Genomic DNA, 26962 nt, shown 5'->3' with positions numbered 1-26962 from the left:
AAGAATTAATATATGAAGAACTATTATTATTATATTTTTTGGATATTGTTGGAAGTTTTTCAAATCTTAATTTATGAAGTGTGAGTAATATCTGAAGCATAAGTTTAGCCATTGTTCTCCCTCAAAAAAAAAAATCAGCAATTGTGCAAGTTAACTCTAATTGTTATATATATATATATATATAAGTATATTCTTTATCTCAAGAGATAAAGCAACCTACTAAGCAAAAAATTTTGGTCTGCTTTTACATATCTCATAATTTATTTAGTTAGTTTGTAGCATTTACATTATAGAATAATAACTACTACTTATGTGTGTATTGCTCATACAAAATAATCTATGCTTTTGATAGTTTTGTGTTGAAGTTGGAAAAGCTGGTGTGTATTAGTTCCCATTTTATGAAGTGGTGGACCTAGATTTGGTTTGTTATCCATTTATGCTTTTGACAATATTTGATTGATGAAAATTGTGGTTATTTAATTTTTCTATATTATTGTTTTAGCTCTTACTAAATTATCAAATAGTCATAATACAATTGTAGGATAACTTATGTCTCTTAAATTTATGATTTGATTCCCTACAATATTTTTTTGGTTAATTGATATTGGTCTTACTTTACAAGAATCTAAAAATCTTGATACTAGGATTTGTGGTAAGTTCAACTTTAAGTGGAAGTCTAGTGAAATATATGTATTCTTGCATGATCAATTTCTTGCAGATATTGTTGTGTGCTTATATTGCATCTTTTGATATGAAATTGTTGTTTATTTTTGTGTGCCACTTTCTATTTTGGTGAGCCTCTTACATATTTTCAAAAGAATGATTGCATCATTGAAGTAAATACTATGCTCTTCCAAGCATATAAATTCCTTTATAAAAATGTTGTCCTTAGTGTAGTCATCATAATCTCTCTCTAAATGTAATTCTTATATAATTATATTTGATGATCAAAGTGTATTCTCAATTGGTATTGTGAGGTGAAGTTTGTATATACATATTTTTTATGAACTTTTATATATAAATTGAATTACTTATTATCATTCATTTTTAAGTCACTATCTCTTCAAGAAAAATATATTTTTTTTTTATTAAATTATACCGTGCATCGCACGGGTTAGTATTATATATATAAAACCGAAGCCTTTAACTTTTGGTTAACCTCTCCACAATTTTTCCGCATCAACATTTTTTTATTTATATTTTTTTATTTGATTTAATTCTTTTGATTTTATAGTACCAAATTGCAAAAAATTTGAGGAGGGAAGAGAGAGTCCTAACAGGAGTCTCTCTCTCTCTTTTTTCCTTAATCCTAAAGTCTTTTTTTTTTTGTACATGAGTCTTTTTTTTTTTTTTTTTTTTGGAAACCTAAAGTGTCCCTTTCTTTTTTCTTTTTCTTTTTTCTTTTTTAAATTCTAATGTGAGGTCTAATTAAAAAAAATTATTTTTTAATCTTAATTCTAACGTACGTCTCACAAAAAGTCAAAAAATTTATTTTTATATTATATATAAATAATAATAATGATGTGGCAAGCTTTAAGAATATGAGAATGTAATTTGTAGATCTACCATCGAGATAACATATATTAGATTGGTAATAGATATTAGATTTCATTGCAGTTGAGTATTATATGAAGTCATCACCATAGAATAGCCTACACCGGGATGTATTATGTGAAACCAATGATATGAAAGAAAAAGAATTTTTCTAAACCATTTTATTGAACAAAAAATTACTTATTTTCATTCATTTTCAAGTTATACATTTTTTTTTTTTTTAAGTCAAGTCATAGAACTTTAAGCAAAAAAAATATTTTTTATTTTTATTTAACTATCTCGTGTATCGCATAGATTAACGACTGGTATATATTACAAAACCAAAACTTTTAACTTTCTATTAACCTCTTCATGTTATGCCACATAAGCTTCGGAGCCTCCACAAATTTCCACGGTCATTTTAATGTTTTTAATTTATTTAAATGTCTGAGTAAATACCACACAAAAGCTTTGAAAAACCCGATTTTTTTCTGCCCAACTCCGCTTTACGCTCTTGGACAACTTCAGACTTCATAGCCACAAATACTTCCATAGAATTATCCATAACCAAGAACTTCCACCAATGGTTCAACCTCTGCCGCGAGAGAAGAAGCACTGAGCCGTACAAATCACTACTAAGGGAGACTTGGAAAAGGTTTGTGGGAGACTCAATGATGCTGACCGAGTTGGGTGTGCGATTGAAAGAACAATGGAAGCTACAGCAACGACCCACCTGCGAGTTCCTTCAATTGAACAATAAGATCTGTGCAATTCAGGCACCGCAATCTACTGAAATTTGTTGGGTTTGATCAAGCACAAGGAGAAGACCACCAATTTCTGCTTGATTAGAACAATGTGTATGTGGCCTGAATTTTACTCTATGAAAAATATCTAATAGACCATCAATTTCTCATGAGAAGTTAGATTCCCCTTCGATAATAGAACTTTCTAATGTTGATAATTTTATTTAATGGATCATTTTGAAGGTTTTTTCTTCGGTTCTGTATTTTTTGGGTGGATTCACTCACTCCTGCATTTTTCCTTTCATGCCCTTTTAGAACATGTACACCATGTGTTTGACAAAATGTCTCACACACTCTAGCATTTTTCTTTTTTGATAATTCAAAAGTTATACTCTTGGTTTTAATTGTCAAAGAAAACATTCTAATGTTGATAATTTTTTTAATGGATCATTTTGAAGGTTTTTTCTTCGGTTCTGTATTCTTTGGGTGGATTCACTCACTCCTGCATTTTTCTTTTCATTCCCTTTTAGAACATGTACACCATGTGTTTGACAAAATGTCTCACTCACTCTAGCATTTTTTTTTTTTGGATAATTCAATAGTTATACTCTTGGTTTTAATTGTCAAAGGAATCAATAACACATTGAAACACCACCCATATGACAAACCAAAAATGCTATTGATAGTTGACCAACCCAGCATGGCGGGTGTTACTTAAACATAACTTGCCAACGAGTCAATCTAGAACTACTCATAAGTAGCCTGATTCATTCATCAGAACAACAAGCAAACTATTTGCCCAAGAAATAATATAGAAACATTATCCCACATTGCTTTCAACATTTTTCTCCTCCCTCCATTTTTATCCCACGCATTACACCAGAATGGCACACTAAATGCATTGTATGTACTAACATTGAATTTGGAAGATAATTATTTAGCTATACATTATATCAAACGTGTCAGAGTGCTTGCAAAGATTTTCATTACAAAAAGAATAATGGCCTTTGAAAGGCAGTTATTTAGCTAAAGATTATATCAAACATGATGAGCTGTGACATGCTAAAAGTACCCAAAAAAAAAGTACTTCTCTTTGTATTGTAGACTAAATGTGAGGCCATAACTTATACTTTTTGCTTGAAAGGTGATCCACAATATTTTACCTATGAATTAGCTGAATCCTTACTGTAGGAAAATAATTTCATCATTCTCAAGTGAAATAAGTGGGGATAGTGCAGAATCAATGACACATGAAGTATGGGAGTGCTGAGAAGCGCTGGAAGTCTAAAGACCAACCATGATGTTTCCATAGGTATAGTATTATTTTGTCTTTAAAGCAAAATGGGCATGTCATGGAGGTGGAGGTCATGCTGAATATAACCTGGCTGTTATGGTACAATTAGAACGAAAGGTGGGTGGGTGAAGCTTTGAAGACAACAGTGAATTTGATGCAGACAGTCTCTAATCTTAATATGGAATTTATGAAAGCCTAGAAAACTAATCAAATAAGAGTGGTTGTTGAAAAGTGTAGATAGAGACCTCATGTAGGTATGTATTATAAGGTAAATTTGGCTGTCAAGGAATTACAGAACAATGCCTATCAAACAAAGGAAATTGTAGAACATAATATGGTATGGTTTGGGGGTAGTTTGTGATAGTGGAAGCCAATGTATAGGAGCTATGCATGCAAAAAAAGCAGGGAATAACCAAATTGCTGTCATGAAATTGTCGTATGGTTGTTTGCGGTTGTTCCTATGAATGATTATTTGATTTAGATTTTCTTTCATTATTATTATTTTTTTTTTTTTTACAATTATTGTTACAATTATGATAGTTCATATACAATTAGAAAGCTTTTATGTATAAACTATACTATCATAAGAATTTTGCCTGTGTATTGCACAGGTTAGCGGCTAATTTGTAAATACTATATAACCAAAAATGTTTGACCATTGGTCGACTTCCTCAAGTTGTGTCACATTAGATTTGGAGGCCACAAAAGTTTCCATGTATGCATTGTTATAATTAAAAAAAAAAAAAAAAAAAAAAAAAAAAAAAAAAAATTCTTCTGATTTTATACCCAACGTTGTTCAACTCTCTTCCCTTTGCACTCTCTCTATCCTTACGGTAACTCCTCTCTCTCCAGGAAGGATAACCGGTGACCACAACCCAGCTATTGTGGAGCCCAACCGCCCACCATCATGTTTAATCACCGTTGTCTTCTCCTCTCTCTCCACTCTCCAGTACACTATCTATCTTCTCCGGCAACAATTTCAGCCCCCAACACCCTGAGGCAGAACAACCCCACTTGAATGGCTGCCTTAGTCCCTCTGCTAAGTGAATCTTACCACAGGCCTGGCTGTGGCAGAGGGTGTGCCTGCCTTTTCAGTTGTCATTATTGGCCTCACTAGGTCTATCGCTATCTCTCTTCTAATTTTTTTTAGACTCTATGTTCTGTAATTTTTTTTTCCCCTTTAGAAGATATGTTTATTTATTTATTATTTTTTTTGGGGGGGTGGAATGTTTCAAAAAAATAAAGGAAACCAGTAGGCTCTAATAGTTCTTCATTGTATGAGAAGAGAACAGAGGCCAACCCTTCAAAGTGTTCAACAAAATGCTTAAGCCAAACTAAAAAAAAGGCTTTGGCTTGGAGGCATGGATTATAAAGATAGTGTTGACATTAAGCACCATCCAAGTTTTATTGTATATTTTTGGTCTGATGTTTGATAGTTTGATCTAATAGAAACAATCAAATCTTTTGTATAGCAACCAAAATTAGGTCACCTTGATTTCACCTTCTAATTCGATTTTTTTGACTATTTTGTTTTTCTAAAGCTTCGATTTGTTTGTCTCTCTCTGCCAATCACTCCTCTAAAAAATATTGCTTTATTATTTTGGTGTGAACTTAATTAACGAGACTCTATGTTACATGCACAACAATTGTTTGATAAAATACCTAATTGTTTTGTTCCTTTATCAAATACCTGATTGTTTTGTTCCTTTATCAAACACCAGATTGTTTTGTTCCTTTTCTAGAATTTAAATTTGTACCATGCCTATTTTGCAGGTCTAATACGTGGAGATGTTCTTCCTACACAGTATATACATGGTCTTGCAGTATCTAAAATGTCCATTTAGCACATGGTTTTCTTCCTTCTTCCAGATTGTGGCAATTTATATTAGATTTTCTTTTTGTTTATGGGTGATGTACAGTACTTCTTATTGTTGAATTGTTTTCTTGGTTTTAATCCTTATTTGAAAGTAGGAGCATAGACAAGAAGAGCTAAGATTCACTTAATTTCCCATCATTTTTTCATGGTAAGGCTGTTCTTTTCTCCCTTTTGTTTAGTATATAGACACTCATTAGCTTGAATTCAAGCTTGACTCACATTACTAATCAATCATAGAATACATGACAGAGCATGCTCAATGTTAGGTGAAAGCTATGTTATTCTATTGAGATTAAGTTCTTGGTTTCAAGTTCTTAAAGGCTTTCTTTGAATTGTCTATATAAAATGTTTTTGTAAAATATGTTACTATCTAATTTTATAAAGAACATTTTTCTACCATTGAGTTGGCTTATCAGGCTTGGAATATATGTAGTTTGTTTTAAAACTAAGCCACATATGTAAGGGGTTTGTGATGTTTTCTTCCTTAGACGTTTAGAGTATGGGTATGTACACTTTACATGAAACTGTAATATGTGTACACACTTTACAAATTTTTCTAATAATAGAAAATTTTTTGCTGCAATTGTTTAATGCAAACTGTTAGGATGGCTTGCAAGGCTAGGAAAGCTGTGAATTATGGACACAAATATGAGCTATGAAAACAAGTTGAGTAAAAAGTGAAGAACATAGAAGTAATACAATGCTTGAGTGGGTTTCCTAAGAGATCTCGGATTCAGTAAGAAGAAGAGTACTAATTTTGAGAAAATTTGAGTATAAAAGAAAAAAAATTATGAGGTGTTTGGCTTAGTTGTTGTGACTGTGATTTACTTATTTGTTCACAGTCAGAATTGTCCAATATATTTTCAAAGAGAGAAAGCATAGAAAAGACAAAGACATGTTGAATGTTAGAGGGTTTAAGCGAGGTTTGACTTTGACATGCATTGTAAAATAGGTGGTGAAAGATTAGCTTTTTTAGTAGGATTTCTAGAGGCTTCTTGCATGTTTACAAAGCCAGCCAAGGCGGTGAAGGAAAATTTTTTATTATTCAAGTAGGAAGTTATTGAAGTAATAAATGGATGTTAATTTTGAATGGAGTTTCAATGTAAAGAAGGTAGATCTCTAGTTGGGCATTACGATAATGATGATGGTGGTGGCAGTAATCTTCCCTCATCAAGCAGTTTTTTCATCCTTATGATTGCAGTTTATATTGAGCACTGTTCTTTTTGCTTTAGTTTCAAATTTTTAGTGGTTTAAATGCTTCATATACTTTCCATGGTCTGAAGAATACTTCTTTAATGATAATAGTTTGGTAGCTTTCCAAAGAAAGATTAGTGGTGCTGGCACTGTAGATTTCAATAAGTCATGGATTATAGAATGCGTCTATGCATAACTTTATTAATCTGTGTTAGTTTAAATAAATTGTTGAACTTTCCCATCAATATATAAAATTGTTTATTAAAATTTTCCGTGCATTGTACGGGTTAGGGACTAGTATATTATAAAACCAAAGTCTCTGACTTTTTATTGACATCATAAGAGTGGTCCACCTCAACTTTGTAGCCTCCACAAATTTACACATCATTATTAATTTATAATTTTTTTTAATTTACTTCAATTTAACCCTTGAAACACCCTACTATATACACGAACACGCTGTTATTTGAATACTTCTAGATGCAGAAAACAAACCTTCAAACTCCAACCTGAATGATGCCTACCACAGCCCCTCAGCCTTCTGCCAAGCCAAGTCTACCACCGCCCCAGAGTCAGAAACTGAAGCCTCTAACCGTCTCCTTCAAACTCTCTCTCTTTCAAATGCACTCCCACCTCCTTCTCCTTCTCCTTCTTCTTCAACTCTCTCATCCAACACTGCTCCCCATCATTTTCTAACCTCTCCATCATTGAATTACAGAAGGTACAAAGGCGCATAATTGACGGCAAAGGGGAATTTCTCCCATTCTTAGTAATACCCGGTTAGGAATTTTCTTTTGGTCAATTTAAAAAAAAGAAAAAAAAAAAGTTTTTGTTAACAAGTTTGTTAATTTTTTTTACTGTGATTTATTGCAGAAAATAAATTTAAATAGAAACCATGATATTGATTTTTAGGGTTTCATTCATGATCTACTTCAATTTATCTAGGAAGAAAATCCCAAATACTTTGTTTTCTCTGCAAAATTTTGATATCCGTTATTAAATTTCACCTACTTTTGAATGAATTCTGTGTTAATTTCCTTATTCATAAAATTCAAATAGATTTTTGAAGGGGTTTTGTTAGATTCTTTGTTTGGTTGAAGACGCCAGCTTCTTCTCCAATTTCCTCCTTCACTAACCTTGGCTTTGCCATTGCTGCCATGCCCAGCAAAGGGCTGAATCTATAGAGTTTAGAAGTTGTCTGCAAATCCCAATAATAGCAAAGTGCATAATTTGGAAGTTAAGGGAAAAGGTATCAATTTTTTTTCTTGCTTTGTGTTGTGAGGGTAATGGCAGAGAAAGCTTAATTGGTGTAGTTTTGCTGAAGGATTTTAAGGTTGAAGTGGAAGCAATTGGACTTGCTTAATGATTTTGCTGAAGGTATCAATTGTACTTGCTCAATGATTTTGAAATGCTTAGGCGGTAATCAGAGCCTTCACAAATCCAATGTCATGTTTATTTTTAATTGCTTTATTTCTGAAATTTTTAGTTATATTTTTCTTTCAAGAATAATTCAGAGGTACCCAAATGAAGGTTTTTCTGTTATTGTTTATAGTGACACAACTGATTATATTAATGAGCTGGATTTTGGGTTTTTGACTCATGTGTGCATGTGAGAGTTTGGTGTGCTTTATTATGTTAAATTAACCATGAATCTGTTATGGATCAGACGAACTTAGTAGTTACTTCTTTAATGGTTAATCATGGATAGAGTTTGGTGTGCTTTTATTTGTTAAATTAGCCAAATCTGATATGCCTTTCAACTTTTTAATCATAGTTATGTTGGCTTTGCTGACTTTGTGTTAGTAACAAATTAACAATACTTTCGGTTCCATGTTTAACTTGCCAATAAAAAGAAGGGGAAAAAAACTGGTGTTTTGGGTGTCTCCAAGGAGGAGATCCATTCCAAATGTCAAATATTAACTCAATTATATGTTTTAGAATCAATTGTTTCTGGTAGTCTACTTGGCTCTAGTTGGAGGTTGAACTATAAAGAAATTGAAGGAATGGAAACCCACCTGTGACATTTAATATTTGGACATTCTTATTACTATATAATGACTCTAGTTTCTATTTATCTACTTCTCATCTCTTTTATTATATTATCTTATAAACAGTATCCTAACTCCTTAACAAGAGACATGATTCTCAGGAAAATGAAATGCTGCATCATAAAGCAAACCTTAATGGATATCTCGCCTACCACCCCAGTCAAAATCTTGACAGGACCAATCAGGATACTGACCGAGATTTCTTCATGAGTGCAAAAGAAGCCAAAGAATATGGGCTTATAGATGGTATCATTATGAATCCTCTCAAAGCTCTTCAGCCACTGGCAGCTATGGCAGAGGCCGAGACTAAAGTTGAGTCTGGTGTATAAATTTCTCTTGGGTGACTGCTGTAGTGAAGGACATGGCTTTATAGAAGAGTTAAATGAAGAATGATATTTTCGGTGTGCCTAAGTTCATATTAGTTCATGATGCTGATTTTCTTTATGGCAGAGAATTAAGAACCTTGAATTTTGCTGTTGTTTACTCCTAATTTCCAAATGATCAGTGTTGGTTGCATATCATTCCTCTCTTTATTTGATCTGGGCGAATTTGAGTATTAGGTATGGCCGTGTTTAAAATTATGGGGATATCTTCTTAAGAGATTCTTCTTGTCAAGCTCTATTTTTATATCTTTGGTTCTTCTTGAAATAGGTTGAGCTCTGCAATGATGACGAGTTTCTTGTTCTAGCTTATGATGGGATGGTTAGTTGGATTTTCACTTAATAATGTGTTTTTTCTCTCCAATTTGTGAAATTTACTCTGAATGCTTTAGGGATAATATTCGAATCTGTATTTGTTAAGTGGCAGTCTGGATTCAAAACTCTGTGAATTTGGTGAAAGTGTAGATGGTCTTATGTGTATGATGATAAACTAGGCTATAGGTGTTTGCCACTGCTTTATTGGTTTTGTTGGTGCCAACAAGTCCTAAGGACACATCCAGTGCAAAAGAGCATTGGAAATATGCTTCTTTGATTACGCTCGCAGGAATCAGTTGTGATAATTTATTTATGTTATGGTTGATAATGTTGTGAGCATCGTTTTAGCTTCTAAATTCAATTTGGCCTTCAATTATTTTTATTTTCAATTGTATAGAAAAACTGGTATTGGCAATTTGGCACATAATGTGAATTGTAATGTTCACCTATGCATTTTATAGTGGTGGAAGGGTTCTGCAGGTGGTTGCCACGATTGGACATTAATGTAATGGAGAACATTTTTTGTGCATGCTTTCTAACACAATTAACTTGACTCCGTCTCCTGTATAAAACCTTAACAATAAAGGACTTCCAAGAACATCTATTTGAATGTAAAAATGTTGTCTTGGTGTACCTGTTGAGGGTTTGAATGATCTAATTATTTTTATTGATTAGTCTATGAGTCTGTGAATTTTAGGGGTAACACCAAGATCTTTGGATTCCAAGTTTCAACATTAAAGTTCAGAGTTGGCAAAATATGACTTGATTATTGATATTCAGTTATACTACTGCGTGAGGACAATAACAAAAACATTTTTGTGCATAGTATCATATAAAGTCTAAATTTTGGAGATACTATTGCTTTGCGTGTTGGGCTTATGCTCTCATTTGATTCTTTGGTCTTTAACAGATTTTGATTATGTTCTTATTTCGTAGGTTCGGCTATTTTTACACGGTTCCTTTTTTTTTCCCCCCCCCCCCCTTACTAGGGAGATGCATATAGTGCACTGGAGCAGAATTCCAACAACAATAGATCAGAGGGAAGAGAGAATTAAGTTATCTTTGTGTTTATGAAATTCTATAAGAGAAAAGATAGTGTGGTCCAAGGATGTTGAGTACTAAAGCATCATAAAAATTTGTTGGTTTTAGAGTTGGGATTGTCTAAGACTGAAATTTTGTAAACTCTTGTTTACATATGAACGTTGGTATTCCTAATTGGGACATTGGTGTATCATTTAACGTGAAGACGATACCATTCAATGTGACTAAGGAATAGTTTGTTTTGTTATAAAATATTTTCCAAGGAAAAATTCCACTGAAACATAAAAAAATAAATAAAAATTGACTAAACCACCCATGAGATGTCTAAAATAATTTAATTGTCCCTTAAAACATCACAAAAAATTCATTGGTTATCGAGTTGGGATTGTCTAAGACTGAAATTTTGTGAATCAACCCAAATCAAACCCACAACCAAATCAAAAAATCTTTTGCTGTAGTGCCTAATAGATTTGTCATACAGTGTCGGGGCACTAGACTCTATGTAAACTCCAAACACCAAGCAATGCTTTTGGGATGGGTTTATACCCAGTAGATTAGGGATGAGTTTCAGTTGTTGGTTTGGGGCCTTTAGTTGATGGAGGTCTGGTGGGTGGCCTTGAATTTTTATTTTTTGGGATGAAGGTGTTAGTTGTGGTGGGATTTTGACATGTAAGAAGAGATTTTGACATGTAAGAACAGAGTGTTGACTTAAAGAAATTGAAAGATGGAGATTAAGGAGGAGATTGAGGAGACTGAGAGGGACGGCGGGCTCACTTTAGGTTGGCTTTTTATTTGACATGACCACTAAAATTTATCTGACATGAACACTAAAATTTAGACGCATCAAATTGAGTTAGAGTGATGTTTTGGTCATGATGTGGTCATGTTAGAGTGATATTTTGGTCATGTCAAAAATAATTTAATTGTCCTTTAAACCTTTAGATAACAAAACCAAAATATTCTCGCAATTCCTAAAAAGAACCAAAATATCACTCTAACATGACCAAATTGAGTGGTTTTGATGCTATCATGATACTTTTCAAAGTTTGGAAGTATTTTAGTTTAGGTCAAAAGCAAATCAACCTTTAGTTTGGTGGGAAAATTCAATTCAACTTTTTTTTTAATATATATATATATATAAATTTAGTTTAGGTCATGTGACAATATAGATGACATCCTAAGTGGCATAATTTTTATTTTTAAAATTTTGTCTGTTAGCCACATTAGATGGAATAAATAACCACATATAAGTGCTTTAAAAAATAGTTAGGTAAAATAAAAAAAAAAAATGTAAATTTTTTATTCTAAAATAGGCAATAAATTTTGCAAAAAAAATAAAAAATAAAAGTAAAAAATGAATCTAGAAATATTGATATTTAATTTTTTTTTTTTTTTTTTTTTTTTTGTGGGCTGGTGTTTATTACATACCTTACTCCACACAACTGAACACACACATTTTGCACTAAAATTGTGACTTGTGCGTACATGGTTACATGGAATAAAATATGTTTAATAGGTTTTATCATTTTTTTTGTTTCTTAACACTAGAAATAAGTCTACTTATATGCCTCAATCATAATAATAGTAAAATTGAAATGAAAGAAAACCAAACCTAACTTTTATTACACACACACGCACGCACATATATATAAGTTAAAAATACTTACAATAACAACTTTAAAGTGGTAAATTATTGCATTTACAATAATTAGTTACAATAACTTATAATTATCAGTATTACATTAGGAAAATTTGTTGCAATAACTTAAAATAAAAATTTTAAATAAAGATATTGTTACAATAACTTGATAGCGGTTATTTTTGCAATCTATTACAACAAAACTTCAAAGTGATATTTTATTGTAATAAAGACATTATTGTAATCATTTGATATTAATTATTTTACAATCTATTGCAATGACAAATATGAAATAAATATATCATTGCAATAACTTGATATCAATTATTTTATTATCTATTACAATGACAAAAATAAAACAATTATTTATTACAACGAATATATCATTACAATAAATTGATTGGACAAGCAAAGATCATGAGGGGGAGCATAGAGAGAGAGAAAATAAAAATAATATTCATGGTCATGTTGGAGCTGGGCTCCGTGTGGTACAGTACAGATCTGCACACAATTAAGTAAAAAATGGAGAAATTCAGATTTGTTGTTAAATAAAGCAAATGAACTTGGAATATATATTATACATAAACCCTAAAAATTCTTCCAACTCACTAAAGGATTTCTAGACTTAATAATCTAATCCACCAAATCAATTCATAGCAATATAATTTTCATTAACGTTAAGCTCCACAAAAATCTAAAAGCGAGAGATTGTCACTTTTTCACCTAAAAGTCATTGATCTATTTATACAAATTATGAAAATAAATATTTCCTAGAATTAAATAAGTTCATTAAATCATCTCAGATATATAAAATAAATAAAAAATAAAAAATAAAAAAAAGCTTTAAAAAAGAAGGAGTTAAAAATGTGAGCCAACAATAAGAACATAGAACTAATTGTGAATACTTCATTCAAACAAAGCTAAAAATAAATATATACACTACACACCCACCCACACAAAAATTGGTAAATTTTCGAAAGATGTGGATCAAAGAAATAAAATGAACTAAGAATCATCACATAACAATTGGTAAAATTTCAAAAGATGTAGGTGCAATAACTTGATATCAATTATTTTATTATCTATTACAATGACAAAAATAAAACAATTATTTATTACAACGAATATATCATTACAATAAATTTTTTATTGCAACAACATATATATATATATATATATATATATATCATTGTCTCAAAGTTTTCATTGTAATATCTAGTGATTATTGCAATGAATTTTTTTATTGCACAAACTTATTACCTCAAAATTTATTGCAACAACTCACGTCAACTATTGCAATGACTTTGATGTTATTGCAATAATTTTTTGTTGTTGTAATAAATATTTTTTCTTTATAATGATAAATTTGAGTGAGGATGAGGAAAACTAAAAACAGAAAACGGGAGTTTCCAAAAGTTCAAACTCAGTTTTAAGTGGCATATTGGTAAATAGAGTGACTTCATGGGACCTTTCCCCACTTCCCTCCTTCCCTTTTCAGTTCTTCCTCAAAATTTTCACATCACAATTCCTCTTCTCCATTTCCAATGGTGTCTATACAGAAAGTCTAAAGTACTGAATGAGGATGAGATGAACGTTCCATGATCAAAGATAAAATACCAAGGATTGTCAGACTCTTCAGTGGCAACTGCGAGCTCCGTCACTATTGGAATCTTCAATGTTAGCTGTCCTTATTTTCATGATCTTCTCCCAAGTGCAAACTCTACTCACTATCCCTCTCGATTTTCCATGTCCATTCGCAGATTTGTTCATTTTAATTCATGTTTTATGGATTTTTAATAGTATTCTACTTTGGATGTTAAAATGGGTGATTCCCCGTGGATTTTTTTTTTTTTAATGACGCTTTTGGTTTTTGCTAGTAATCACTTGCTCCATGTTAAAATTGAAGGAAAATAAACTCAAATCTCAAAACTTATAGTGAACATACATTGCTAACTGTAGAGCCAGTTGAGATGAAATTGATACTCTCTCTCTCTCTCTCTCTCTCTCTCTCTCTCTCTCTCTCTCTCTCTCTCTCTCTCTCTCTCTCTCTCTCTCTCTCTCTCTCTCTCTCTCTCTCTCTCTCTCTCTTCTCTCTCTCTGTGTGTGTGTGTGTGTGTGTGTGTGTGTGTGTTGTGTGTGTGTGTGTGTGTGTGTGTGTGTGTGTGTGTGTGTGTGTGGTGTGTGGTGTGTGTGTGTGTGTGTGTGTGTGTGTGTGGTGTGTGTGTGTGTGTGTGTGTGTGTGTGTGTGTGTGTGTGTGTGTGTGTGTGTGTGTGTGTTAGGAGCTATATTTGTTTATGAGGTAATGGGTTAAGCAAGTGATCATAGAGACACACACACACACGCATGCACATATATATAAGTTAAAAATACTTACAATAATAACTTTAAAGTGGTAAATTATTGCATTTACAATAATTAGTTACAGTAACTTATAATTATTAGTATTACATTAGGAAAATGTGTTGCAATAACTTAAAATAAAAATTGTAAATAAAGATATTGTTACAATAACTTGATAGCGGTTATTTTTGCAATCTATTACAACAAAAACTTCAAAGTGATATTTTATTGTAATAAAGATATCATTGTAATCATTTGACATTAATTATTTTACAATCTATTGCAATGACAAATATGAAATAAATATATCATTGCAATAACTTGATATCAATTATTTTATTATCTATTATAATGACAAAAATAAAACAATTATTTATTACAATGAATATATCATTACAATAAATTAATTGTACAAGCAAAGATCATGAGGGGGAGCATAGAGAGAGAGAAAATAAAAATAATATTCATGATCATGTTGGAGCTGGGCACCGTGTGGTACAGTACAGATCTGCACACAATTAAGTAAAAAACAGAGAAATTCATATTTGTTGTTAAACAAAGCAAATGAACTTGGAATATATATTATACATAAACCCTAAAAATTCTTCCAACTCATTAAAGGATTTCTAGACTTAATAATCTAATCCACCAAATCAATTCACAGCAATATAATTTTCATTAACGTTAAGCTCCACAAAAATCTAAAAGCGAGAGATTGTCACTTTTTCACCTAAAGGTCATTGATCTGTTTATACAAATTATGGAAATAAAGATTTCCTAGAATTAAATAACTTCATTAAATCATCTCAGATATATAAATAAAAAAATAAATAAATAAATAAAAAAGCTTTAAAAAAGAAGAAGTTAAAAATGTGAGCCAACAATAAGAACATAGAACTAATTGTGAATACTTCATTCAAACAAAGCTAAAAATAAATATATACACTACACACCCACCCACACAAAAATTGGTAAATTTTCAAAAGATGCGGTTCAAAGAAATAAAATGAACTAAGAATCATCACACAACAATTGGTAAAATTTCAAAAGATGCAGGTGCAATAACTTGATATCAATTATTTTATTATCTATTACAATGACAAAAATAAAACAATTATTTATTACAACGAATATATCATTACAATAAATTTTTTATTGCAAAAACATATATATATATATATATATATATATATATCATTGTCTCAAAGTTTTCATTTAAATATCTAGTGATTATTGCAATGAATTTTTTTATTGCACAAACTTATTACCTCAAAATTTATTGCAACAACTCACATCAACTATTGCAATGACATTGATGTTATTGCAATAATTTTTTATTGTTGTAATAAATATTTTTTCTTTATAATGATAAATTTGAGTGAGGATGAGGAAAACTAAAAACAGAAAACGGGAGTTTCCAAAAGTTCAAACTCAGTTTTAAGTGGCATATTGGTAAATAGAGTGACTTCGTGGGACCTTTTCCCACTTCCCTCTTTCCCTTTTCAATTCTTCCTCAAAATTTTCACATCACAATTCCTCTTCTCCATTTCCAATGGTGTCTATACAGAAAGTCTAAAGTACTGAATGAGGATGAGATGAACATTCCTTGATCAAAGATAAAATACCAAGGATTGTCAGACTCTTCAGCGGCAACTGCGAGCTCTGTCACTATCAGAATCTTCATTGTTAGCTATCCTTATTTTCATGATCTTCTCCTAGATGCAAACTCTGCTCACTATCCCTCTCGATTTTCCATGTCCATTCTCAGATTTGTTCATTTTAATTCATGTTTTATGGATTTTTAATAGTATTCTACTTTGGATGTTAAAATGGGAGATTCCCCGTGGATTTTTTTTTTTTTTTTTTTAAATGACGCTTATGGTTTTTGCTAGTAATCACTTGCTCCATGTTAAAATTGAAGGAAAATAAACTCAAATCTCAAAACTTTAGTGATCATACATTGCTAATTGTAGAGCTAGTTGAGATAAAATTGATATTGTGTGTGTGTTTAGGAGCTATATTTGTTTATGAGATAATGGGTTAAGCAAGTGATCTTACACACACACACACACGCACGCACGCACGCACGCACACGCACGCACATACATATATATAAGTGGATATAATATTAAAGGGTCGGTTTGGTTGCTTGTTTCTGTTTAGATTTTTGTGTTTTGAAATATGTGTGGCTTTTTGTGAAGTGGGTTTGCTCTGATTCTCTCAAAGGATCTATAACTCTGGGTGTTACTCTATGTTTTTGCTTTTTGAAAACTTTTACTACTGTTTTTGAGTTAAGAACAAGTTTTGATGGCTGGGAGTAATGCAGTTAACCTTAATCAGTCCATAGTAATTAGCTGAAATCATGTTTTGATTATCATTTTGATTGCATCTATGTTATTATAGTCATTGTTTTGATGATCATGTATCTAAAAATGAGAAGCTTTTCTATTGGGTTTGTTTGAATATCGGATTTTGGGACTTTGATTTTTGGTCTTGGGAAGTTGAATGTTGTTTTTGCTAAGTTGAGGTTGTCTTTAGAGCTGTTTTGTGTGGGTCTTTGACGTAAGAAATTGTATTTGTTCTTGAAAGTCTAATTGTTCTAGACTGGGCGTGCTGCACTGGAAGAAAATGTCTTGCGAGAGGTAAGAGAAATCCCCACACGGGTACCAACCATAAGCAAACAATGTGGTGTCAGTGGGTGGGCTCCACCATTTTGGCAAAAAGTAGGCTTAAATTTTGAGTTATGTGATTGGGTTATGTTGCCAAACAAGAATTTTGGAGTTTTTGAGAGAAAGTGGAAACGGAGTTATGAGTTATGGATTTTGAGTTAGAGTTATGAGTTATGAGTTAAGTATTGAGTTATGAATATTGAGTCATAGTCAAACCAAACGAGCCCTTAATTGCTTTCCAAATCTACTTCCGTCAACTCCTCATTTGAGATTATTTGTTGCACAACAAATCAGTGACAAATGGCGCACCTAATCCATCCCATAAGGTTGGGCCTCAAATGGTCAACCCAAGCCCATAATTCCTCCATCACCCCCCCCCCCCTCCCCCTCCCACCATACCCAATCCACACGTCCTACTACATATGGACCTCAGATACCCACTACCCAGCCCACAATCTTCTAAAAACTCATGGACCAAACTACCACCTTCAAATTTTGCATACCCAAATAACCCAACCTTGATAAAGACTTTTACACGCAGAAGCCCGAATGAAAGCATGATGTTCATTTTTCATTAACACGTTGAAAAATTTGTGAAGTCAATTATATGAGCTCTACCAATGTTCTTCACCATTGTTAATCAAAAATGTTACACCGAATAGTATATAAGTTTTTCTTTATTAGAGGACCTACATTAAAAAAGTATTTTGCTAATTCCTTTAAAAATAATTCAAAACTAAACCAGTTCTTGAAAATATATTAGGCAACAAAAAAAGAACACTCTTAATTGACTGCTCAAAGTACTCCAAAACAAAGTACAATATCTGACTTAAATAGATTATGACCGCAATTGTGAAATTGCCATAAGACTAACTTAGTTGTTAGTGTTCTCATATTCATAAGGATTTTCAATGGATTGAGATTAGGTGCAATATCTAAAGTGTTGCACCTGACACAATTATTATAAGTGGTTGAGACTGATAGTTGTAAAAAGTAATTTTCAATCTCAACTATTGATTTAAAAAAGTTAAGGAAAAAGTTAAAAGTAAAAGTTTAAAAAGTGAAATGTGAAAAAATTTTGTGTATGAGAGAGGAGGGTGGCAGCAACAGGCTTTAATTCATTCCCTTAATTCCCTTCAACATCAACCTGCCCATCATATTAGGTTAGGTATTAGAAAACGCTCACATTGAATATAGCTGTATGTTTTAGGGGCTGTTTGGTAAAGTTGTTCTATTAACGTTGTTTGTATTTTTCTTGAATTACGTGTGGGTGAAAAAATGTATGAAAATGCGTATAATGTTATATAGAGATGACGTAATGCAAAACACATAGGTATACAAAAGTGTCGTCATGTGGAAGGGAAAGAATAAGGAAGTTTCTTCCTAGAAGTGACTCTTTGAAATCTCCCTAGAACTTGTAAATTAGTTTACATGTTCTTTGCAAAGGTGAAAACAGAAAATCCATGGATTCTTCCATCTCGTGTGAACAGGGAAAATCTCTCTTCTTCTTCTTCTTCTTCTTGTTGTAATATCACATCAATGTATTAAATTTAGTTTTAATTAGTTAGAGTTTAATTACATCCACTAGGGGAACATCTTAGCTTAGCCATTCTGTTTTTTTTTTTTTTTTTTGAGAAACGTTAGCCATTGTTCTTTACAATTGTTACTAAAAAAAAATGTTGCACAAAATAGTATATAACTTAAATAAAAGGCAAAAATGCGCAAATTTTGAAGTTTGTGTTAAATCGAATGTTGTCATTATTTATTTGGAAATATCAATTTAATTTGGATTGGAAAAATACCAGGAGTGTCATTTTTTTTTTTTCATGAAACATTGATGTACTATATAATTTGGTTTGGTTATTAAATCATCCTATATCATTAATTTGAAAACTTTATTCAACATATAAAAGATAGGCACCGTAATATTTAGGCATGATATTAAAAGTTTTTTTTTCCTAAATATGGGAAGTTTGCTTCTATTTAATGTAAAATTTATTTTCAAAATTTTTGCAATGTAGTGCGATATTTATTATGTTATACAAAAGGTTAATCAAGTATATAATTACAATATATTATAAAAAAAAATCTTAAACATGTTTTTTTTTTTTGCTGATATCTTAAACATGTTTATAAGCACAGAAATCTTATGTATAAAAATATAAATATTAAAATATTTATAAACTTAAACAATTTAAGCATATTTAAAAATAAATAAATAATTATTATTATTTAAGTTATATGTCATCTTATTTAAACCAGAAAAATTTTAGGCAAGAGAAAATAATAGCCTTTAACTGAATCGCTCTCTTGCCTTTTATTCTTTTTTTAAGGAGATCTTTATCAGCATGCTCAAACCCAAGGCCAAATGGAGGGATAAGAGATGGATAATCCAATAACTTATTGATTTCTTGATTCAGTTTCCCCAATTGCATTCAAGGGAAATGATCCACTCTTTTCATCATGAGTGACTGCTACACACATATTATTATAAAGAACATAATACATGGGAAATACTCTAGACCTTCATCAAAGAATTTGGGCGTGAATTTCTTCAAAATCAAAACTTATTAGTCAATGACACACACAAGATTCAAATCATAAATGAAATCAAACAATTTCATACTATAATAATCAATCTTAAACATGTTTTTGAGAAATTCAACCAATCCTAGGCATGTTTATAGCATGGTTTTCAAACCTGGATCGTTCATTGAACCGTAAAAAGAAGAAGTTTAAGGTTTTCGAGGTTAAATCGAGGTTGGACCGAAGTCAAATTATAATAACGTCACAATTAATTTAATAATTATTTTAAATATAATTAAAAACATTAAATTAATAAAAATAGAAAAATTAACTAAAATAGTCTAATTTAATATAGAGATCTATCTTTCAAATATTTTTTATATCATAACTTTTACAAGACAAATAAGAAATGTCAAATCCTAAGCAAATATAAATAGAGTATATCTTTATTTATTTACATGTTAATTAGTAAAACTTGTGATAATAGTAATAATAATGATAATAATAATAATATAATAATTATTATAATATAAGAATGAGAAGGACACTTACCTCAAATAAAATAAAATAATTAAATTATCTAATAATTTAAAAATTAAAATAATTATTTAATAATTTATAATTATAAGTATAAGTATATCTATTTCCCAAAAAAATTCTAAATATAATAGCCATAGTATTATAATATTTCACACAACTTTTGTTACAAACTCATTATATGATAAGTTATGAGAAGTGAAAAAAAAATTGTGGATGTATATGAGTTTATATTTTTATCACTCACAACTTATGACAAGAATTGTTTAAAATGTTGTAATATTAGCATTATTCTAAATATAAATTGGTTGCAACACCGTCGCAATATGGCAATGAACGTATATTATGTCACATCATGTTGTGCTCAAAGGCCAAAGCTGGAAAGAAGTAATGGACGTGGAGAGCTCATCTTTTATTCAAAAATTAAAATCTTTTAATATTTCCAATGCTAGGCAGCTAGTATCAGTGTACCGTAGTCATACGGAGAGCTTAGGAAACTTCAAAAACAAATACAAAACAAAGAAAAAGAAAGTGAGAAACCAAACCACATACATAACAAAGTTCAGCAAAAAAGAGAGAGAGAGGGAGATGGACAGAGAAGAATAAGAAAAAAAAAAAAAAAAAAAAAAAAAAAAAAAGAAGAAGAAGCAATTGCTTCATGGCGCCACCCCTGCTTCTCGTCATCTTCTTCCTTTTCTCCTTCTTCTCTGTTTTCTTTCCTTACAAATGAGTTTCAGATCTGAAAAAATGAAACCGTGCAAACTGCAAAAACCAGCCCCGGTTCATAGAACCATACAATCCGACCGCGGTTCGAGCGGTTTCATGCTTGAGAGGTTCTTAGTTCTAATAGAACCACAATAGTGATAGGTTCACGGTTAACCAGGTCAGACTGTACGATTTGGTCTAAGTTTGAGAACCATGGTTTATAGCACTCATAACACTACAACAAGCTTTAGTTATTTCAACCGTTTTTTATCGAGGGGTCACTACAATCTAGCTGATTGATTGATTTTGATGCTGATTGCCACTGATTGATGCTGATTGCAAGCCCAAGTGCTGATTCTTGGTCAGCTGGGAATGTGATTTGACAATCTAGCTATGGGAGTTGTTTGACAACGAATGATTCATTGGGAAACCATGAGAATGTGAGAGAGAGTGAGTGAGGTTTGTAGTTTGTTTGTGAAACAGATACAAAGGATGATGAACATTTAACGTGGGTTTTTTTTTTTTTTTTTTTTTTCATTCTTATTCTTGGTTTGGAATTGGAGGGGGAACAGCTTTTCCCAATACCAACTCAAATTTCTATGTGTTTCTGTTGGGTTTGGTAAACTTTAGTTGTGCCAAATCATTGTGTTTTTTTTTTTTTTTTTTTTCTATTTTATTATAAAGAAAATAAAATGTTCCGTCTTTTTTAAAATTTATTATTATTATTTCTTTTTATGTGTATATATTCTTGATTTGCATTGGGAAGGGGAATTACTTTTGGGTTTAGTTTGTTCTGTTTCTGACGTTACTCGAATTCTATGCTAAAAACGTAAGACTTCTTCTCTTACTAGTATTTTATATCAGGGACATCACCACATGACATGAGATTTGTGCAATTGTAGTCTGTACCAAGTACCTAGTCTCCTACTACGTATGCACCTTCTTCAGAGGACCAATAATTGTATTTGACTGTTAAATCCACCGGTATAGTGCATAAATCAGTGCTGATTGCCACTGATTTTTGCTTGGTGTTGATTCCAACTTCCAAGCAGCTCTCTGTGCTAATGCTGCGGAGGTTATCTATTTTTCTATGTCATCTGCTTGATGTTGATCAAGCAAGCCCTAGGTGCTAATTCCTAAGTCCCATCCCTTTCCTTTGTTTCCCAAATAAATGCCCCCTCCTAGAGTCTTTTGTCCTGCAGCTTGTCCTAATCAAATCTGGCTAAGTTCTTGTGCCCTTAATTGTTTACATTCTCTTAGTTTTATTGCTATCTGTTATAGTTGTTGTTTTGTTTATTTTCAAATTGAAATCTAATATAATATTCCAAAGTGATAATTTTGGTTTGTCGTCTTTAAGCGTGCCCATAACATAGGAATTTGTTGTGAATAAATGCAAGGTTGTTCTTGTTGCAGTTGTCCTCTGTTTGGAAAAACAAAAGAAGGGTAAAAGAGCAAAAACCATGTCCAAATTCAACAGCTAGTCCACGTTTTGGTATGTATGAAGTTAGAATAATGTGTCATTAAGTTTGGCTTCTAAAGTTACTATTGTTGCAGTTATACAAGTGTGCCTAATTAATTTATGTCTTTTTTTTTTTTTTTTTCTATTTTAGAAGAGTGAATTATTTCAAGATTTAGCTCCATTGTTGTGGAAATCTTTTCATACTATTGCTGCACTGTTACAGGTATGCTCTTTATAATTGTCAATTTATTTTTTCAATCTTTTTTGTCGTAATGCTGGAGCTTACCCTTCTCTATATCACTATTCATGTACCGTAACTAATTGATATTTGAAAGTTCAAATATGTGTAAAAACACCCTTGAACGTTTAGACCCCCAAATTATAAATTAACCAATTCAAGCATTATGTCAAACAACTAGTGTGCAGAAAATGAACATAAGTTATAATATAGAATTGGATAAACTATCTAAGCCAAATTAAAATCACAACCCACAGCAGATAATAAAAGGCAAAGATAAAAGGAAAGGAAGATGCAAACACAAAGACAACACGCGATGTGTTATCGAAGAGAAAACCGAAACCCTCAGCGTAAAATCTCTCCGCCGCCCTCTAAGCGGTAAACAATCCACTAGAAAATGTAGTTGGAATACAAGGACAGCAATAGACCCTCTAAGCCTAATCTACCCAGTGCACCTAAGCCCTCCAAGCTTCTTGCTCCAATGAGATTGCACCGAACCTTTTTCTTTTCTAGCTACCCGGATTCCGCTACTAGACCGTAGCATCAACCAATGTAGATTGGTTCCTTCCTAATTGCTTCCCAGAAATCCAAACAGCCCTCTCATAATGATGAATATGGTGAAAACAAGGTTTGGTAAAATGCCTCTCAATGATTTGACAATGGAGAGGAAGAGAGTTGAGGAATTTGAAGAGACTCTAATGTATAGATTGTGGGTGAATCAATCTTGTTTTTCTTTAGGGTTTCTCTCTCAAAATTCTTTCTGAAAGCTCTCTTTCATTTGTGGGTAAAAGGGGCATTTATACTGGAGTGAGAGAGGAATGTGAAACGTCAGGATTTACAAAATAGGGGTGGCTCGCGGCTTGAACTCGCGACTTGACTGAGTCGTGAGATCCAGTCGCGAGATAACCGTATGGCTAGTTGTCCTATTTTGTCCTGTAGTGCTCCAGCTAGCATGACTGTTCACCTTCTGACATGCTTGGCACATGTGCTACGTTTAGCGGCTTGCAACCGCGAGTTACCCGCGAGGCCCAGCCACGAATCTCTATTTTCTTGCACACTCTTAAGCAAACTTCACTCTATCTCACTCACTACCCTTACAACAAGCCCACCTAAATATAGGGTTACTAAATGCTAAAATACAAGCAAATTTGGCATGGAATAAAGCCAATAAAATGGTTGATTAAATTCAACCTTACAATCTCCCCTTTTGGCTATTCCGTGACAAAACCCTAAAACAGACTCTAGACTTAACATGTGAGTTGGGAACAGTTGAACAAAACTCACTCACACCTAACTCTAAAAGCTGTGAAGCACTTGAATCATAAGAACATGAAACTCTTGAAACACAACAATACACCATGATCATTGTATGCAGAAAAACATGAAATGCATATGAAACAAGCTTAAGGTGATCAAGCAAAGATGAAGTGAACATTCAGATCAAGGCTTGATCAACCAAGTAATCACCACAAGGTAGTGATCACAGTGCTCATTCACACTTGGAATGAACACTTGAACATTCAACTTAACAAGAACAAGGTAAGATACTTGTATGCTCAACACTCAACCAATGCATAATACACAAAGTATATGCATCTAGGAACAATCCTACAAGGGCACAAGAGTGACAGTACATAAATCAAAATGCAAGACGTTTAGATAGAAGTACTGATTTCAACATAGCATAAAAGGTTGCATTAAGCAAGGTACAAACCATAAAGCCTACAGAAAATGCATAAAACATAACCCTAAAAGCTTACATAAGCACATGGGTACAAATCCAATATATCCTGAAAAAACATCAACAATATATATAAAAGATAAATCAAGATTGTAAGTTATGAGTTAAAAACAAAAATACACCAAAGCCACAGTGTATCAAACCCATATAAATGCTAAAAGTCCAAAAACATAAACCTATAAGTTTAGAGGATAAGACTTAAAACAAAGGTATATGTGTACTCCCCCTATCAGTATGCACACTTCCCTTTGAACTTTCACCCCTTACTGAATGCTCTCCCACTTTTTGGCACGAATAGCTAAAGGCTATCGTCCAACTTCCGTTGAATAGCATCTAGCTGATTCTCCATAGTCTCGAGACGCATTTGAACATGGTTGTTTGTGGAGTAGAGAAGTGTCACAATCTCATCAATGCGTTTCTGAATATGTTCAAGTAAACTGCCCACCCTATCAGTTTGAGGATCAGTCTGTGCATACAGAATGCTAGCTTGTGGAACTTCAGGAATAGCATGCGGAGTAGGTGTGGTATATGCAGGTGTCTCTGACTCAGGGGCAGATGGAGTAACCAGAGAGATGTGTGCACTCTTTGGTGATTTAGAGGAGTGACTTCTGCTAACTTGAAGAGTGTACATGGAAATAGAACGCTGACGGGTCAAAAATTTTCCATCTGTGGGAGGAACAATGCCTTCACGAAGAATGAGCTTCATGATAAGACTGCAAAATGGAATAATTCCTCGAGCTGTAGTACGAACCACGGTCTTTCTTATGGTGTAAAAGATATGAGCACAGATATCAATGGGGGCTCCTGTAATAAGATCACAAAGGAATTGAGCTCTCCCAAGATTTATGAATGTAGTGTTGGACAGTGGATAGAGATTAGAGAACATGATCAACTTCAGTGTAGTCAGCTCTAGTGCAAACTTTGCAATGCTGATGGATGTGCCTGCTGTGGACACTTCATGATCAGATCCTAGGATTTGTAGAATGTCTTGAATCTCTGGAGTTCGATCATCGTACGGAGTTAGATCCACATTCTGAGGTCTAGTGATGCCGAGAACCTCGGCGATGGAGTTTGAGGAAACGCCAAATTCCTTTTCTCTGACCCAGAAAATAAGTTCAACTCCAAAATCACTTGCATTGGAGAAGCATTCCTTAACCAGTTCATCCATTGGATCGACAAAGTTTCCAAACAAGTTTGCCCAATCTCGTGGCTCAAAGATTCGAGGGATAAAAGTGGTTCCTAAGGTGTTAAACTCCACCACTCGTTCCACTATAGGAGTTGACTTGTCAAAGGCGTTTGAGTAGATGTGTGAGGTAAGCGGAGTTCTAAACCTCTCCTCATTGGAGTCTTGAGGTGTCTGTGATGAGAGTCGAGTCCGTTTAGCAACTGATGTTGCTGGATCATCAGCAACAATGTCTTTACCCTTGGAAGATCGACGAGACATCTGCAAGAGAATAAGCCCACATCAAAGAACCAAAACAGCACCACACAAGATAAATATCAACATGATTCGATGCAAATAAGAGTGAAAACCAGAGAAATTAAAACACAAATGCTAACTTAAGACATTTCAGACCCAAACAAACCACCATCAATACTAAAGTGCACAATACAACAGGTGCAGCAAAATGTTGAAAGAATAATAGAGCATAGAGAGACACAAATTCTAAAATAACCGTCAATTAGGCAGTCTGCCATGACCATGATATGCATACAAAGACAGCATTCGAACATTAAGAACAGATAGCATAAAACAGACCACATAAAATTTTAAAATGAAGGATCAAAGCACCCAAAATAGAGCATATGGCTATGAGACACAACATTTAGAAAAAGAAGTTGCTTTAAAGGAATACTTTCAAGATGCCATCAACCACACGATATGTTATCAGAAGATCATAGTAAACCAATGCCGTAAGCCAACTACAACACACAAACAAGAGAAAGGAGCAATACACAAAAATACCAAACCCATCTAACAAAAGAGTTTGAGAATCAGCAACAGGCAAATATCAGACCAAAGATTAAACACATTGTAACCAATCAACATGAAAACGGATGAAATCAACAACAAACACAACTAGCCAAACCCATCAAACAAAGAGAGGAATGTTTTGAACACAGTATCTATCCAAATGGCAAGAAACATTCATTATGCAGGGAAAATGAGATGAGGAAAATGAGACCCATACCTTTTCTTGATGATTTTGAGAAGAAATGAAGCAACGATGAGGTTTGAAAATAGAGGCACGGTGTGAATGGGTAAGAGCAGTTGAGAGAGACAATGAACAGTCACAAAAAGTTCGAGGGAAAAACTGAAAAAGATTTAAAAACTGCCCTTATTTTTGCCAAACACGCGTTTTTCGCAACTGAAGTGAGTCGCCACAAAGTCGCCAGTTCAAGCAGCCAAAATACTCAAAGACAAAAGTTTGAAAAAATTTTCTAATGTTTTTTCGCGACTGGAAGGTCTACCCATGAGGAAGTCGCGAGCTGAACCGTGAAAATCTCTGAGTAACCCTCGCGACTGGGCCTTCCACTTGCGAACAAGTCGCCAAATATGACCCGCGAACACGCGACTAAGGCACGCGACTTGACTTACCCGTGACTGAGTCGGCAAAATAGGGCAAAAATGGATTTTTGAAATTTTTAGATTTTTTTTTAAACAAAATACTTTCCAAAAACA

General features: G+C 32.8%; 1 long non-coding RNA gene across 2 annotated transcripts; it reads left to right on the top strand.

Moving 5' to 3' along the window:
- Positions 1 to 2020: 2020 nt before the first annotated feature.
- On the top strand, positions 2021 to 9622 carry LOC115988852. 2 transcript variants are annotated; one of them, XR_004091687.1, is made up of 4 exons: positions 2021 to 2390; positions 5344 to 5594; positions 8790 to 9248; positions 9340 to 9622. It is a non-coding gene; the product is annotated as an uncharacterized LOC115988852 (long non-coding RNA). The 2 variants fall into 2 exon arrangements; XR_004091686.1 differs by having other exon boundaries at positions 8790 to 9622.
- The last annotated feature ends 17340 nt before the right edge of the window (positions 9623 to 26962 follow it).

This window comes from Quercus lobata, chromosome 5 (assembly GCF_001633185.2).
Source record: "Quercus lobata isolate SW786 chromosome 5, ValleyOak3.0 Primary Assembly, whole genome shotgun sequence".
Taxonomy (NCBI): domain Eukaryota; kingdom Viridiplantae; phylum Streptophyta; class Magnoliopsida; order Fagales; family Fagaceae; genus Quercus; species Quercus lobata.
Note: the sequence above shows the minus strand (reverse complement) of the source record. Positions and strands in the feature narration are given on the sequence as shown.